This window comes from Chaetura pelagica, unplaced genomic scaffold, assembly GCF_000747805.2.
Source record: "Chaetura pelagica isolate M959 unplaced genomic scaffold, ChaPel_1.0 scaffold3, whole genome shotgun sequence".
NCBI lineage: Eukaryota > Metazoa > Chordata > Aves > Apodiformes > Apodidae > Chaetura > Chaetura pelagica.
In genome coordinates, this window is record NW_009952974.1 from 13555646 (window position 1) to 13558260 (window position 2615).

Genomic DNA, 2615 nt, shown 5'->3' on the forward strand with positions numbered 1-2615 from the left:
CCGCGGGTCTGCGGGGCCGCGCAGGTCGGGGCCCCTCGGGGACGCCCTTTCGGAGGGACTGATGGGCCGGCTCCTCCTGCAGCCGGGGAAGAGTCTGCCGCTACAAAGGTGTGTATAAACCTGCGCAGACCTCGTGTAAAAGGCCCACTCTAGCCTGTGTGTCCGGACAAGCACAGGATTCTTCTCCTTCCTCCCGCCACGGCGCTTAAAAAAATTCTCCTGGTCGGAGAAGTGAAGTTCACCGCTAACTTTTAATTTCCAAAAATAAACGGGTGTTAATGACAGAAGCAATAAATAAGGAATTTCAAAAGATGCCATAATTTATATAGGCCGAAAGGCTAAGGTTTTGTCGAATTTTTATTATTTTAAGCCTATTGTGCATGTTATGATATACACAGGGTGATCAGACACGCTAGTCAACTGCTAGGAGAGAGGCGATATCCTCTCTGGTAATGTGCCTCGTCTAATTATTAAAACGTGTGTGTTCTGAACTAGTATTATTTATTATAATATACTATTGCTCTAAACACTTTAATTACCAGTGTATGTGGGTAAGACATACCGTAAGACTATTGCTCCATAAAAAATTTTTTTCCCTTTCTTGTCTTAAAGTCTGCTTTTACTTTGCGTTGGAAATATGAGCTGAACTTCCAAGCTGTTAAGAGTGTTGCAAACTGTTCCTGAAACGTCTTTAATAAAACTATTTCTTTTCGATATATATATATATAAACAGAGGGGGGAAATCGCCTTTCTTCTTTTCTCTTATTATCAGGGCCCTTAGCGGGCTCCGGTCTTGCCTTGTATTTTCCAAGAGCGGGTTTTAGGGACTCGGTTCTTGGGGAAGGAGAGTTAGATACAATGCGAGGCACCTTGAAGGAATGAAAGGGGTATCCGAGAGGGCCTTGCGCTGGGGAAGTGTTGTATTTTGGGAGGAGAGGGGGGTTGTTGTGGGTTTGTTTTTGTTGGTTTTGTTTTTTTTTTGTTGAGAACGAAATGGTGCCGGCGAGAAATACCCGGGCTGTGAGGCAGGGGAGAATCTGCCTTTCTCCTCTCCCCCAGGAGCCCGGGTGTGCCTGTCCGTTGCCCGGCGGTGGCATCCGGCCCAGACCCCCTTTGTGTTCCCCTCTAAGCCGTCCCCGGCCCTTGCTGTGTTCTGACGGGGCTCCGCGGAGGTAGGGGTGACCGCTCCGGTGCGGCGGCCCCTCCGTTGGCTCCGCAGCCGCCTGGCTCCAGCGAGGAAGTATCTAACGCCTTGTCCGCCTTCTTCATCTCCCTTTCTCTTCCGCTTGCACGTTCGTGGCTTTTTAGGTGGTTTGGTTTGGTTTTGTTCTCCCCGCACGGACGAAAAAAATACATTTTGGAGCATTTCAGATTTTGTGGCAAAGTGCGTTTTTGTAGGATGCTGGGAAAAGAGGAGACTTGTGAGACACAGCTTTTAAGCTCCTGGAACAGCCCTCTCTGCTGATGAAGGCAAAAAACCCCCCCCAACCACACATACTTCGGTCCTGTTAATTCTGGAGAATTTTTTCCCCACAACGAAGCCCCCCGCAGACCAAAGGCCGGGCACTGCCAGAGCTGTCGTGTTTCCCGGCTGCGGAGCCGTCGCAGGCTGTTCCCTTCCTCCTTCCAGGCTTAACCTTTGGCTTTGTCGGGCTCCGGGCTCTCAGAAGACGCAGGTTTGCCACAGCCAAAGATCCATTCCCAGGGCAGGAGGAAGAAAGACGAATCGGCTGGTAAATCGGTACCAGATGGAGAAAAGTCGCCTTTTAATTTCGTAACAACGTGCAGAAACATTAAGAAGCGAACAGCTACAGCCAGGAGGAAGGCGAGGCCAGGGCTGAGGGCCGGGTCACATCAGCCCATCCACCTACCAGTGCAGTTTAAAACGGTTTCCTGAGCCTGGAACTGCGGCAATGACGGGCGTTATTCAAATTCCCTTGCCTACAGCTTGGGATCTTCCCAGGACTCACGGACCCGACGGGATCCCGGAACTCGGCGCTCCGGCCCTCGGGCGCAAACCCGCGCTGCAGCCACCACAGAGTCCCTGCTGGAGCCCGGCAAGGCCGTCTGTGCTTAGGGAAAAAGGCATCATTATTCGCCTGAAATACAGGGTGCATTATTGCAGATAACTAATATGTACCTCGCTAAAGTGCATTGCAGATGCTCAGTGGCACAAAGATCCACTGCAGGCCTGCCGGCTCGCCTGCTCTGCACCTGCCATGGAGCTTGGCTCCTGTTAGGCAGCGCGATTTCCAGGCCATGTCTGAGGCAATTCCGCCATCTCCTGGACAATCCCCTGCATAGGCAGGGGAAGCCTTCACCTAGCTCCGCGAGCCGCGTTTCTCAGTGATAAATGAGCGAGGGAGACTGCTCGGTCACACGCAGAGCAGCCTTCAGCTGTAATCTGGAATAATATGCCGGTGAAATTAGAACCTGCGGTCAGCTCTGATGTTCAGGCCGAACCGGTTTCCTATTAAAAAACAAAATCTAAAGAAAAAAGAAGAAAGGGGGGAAAAAAAAAAAAGAGCGGAAAGGAGCGTGTGAAAGCAGCCCTCCGGGTCGCTCTGTTCCTCAGCGGTGATATTTCCTGTACAGACACAGGCGGGGGGGGGCCC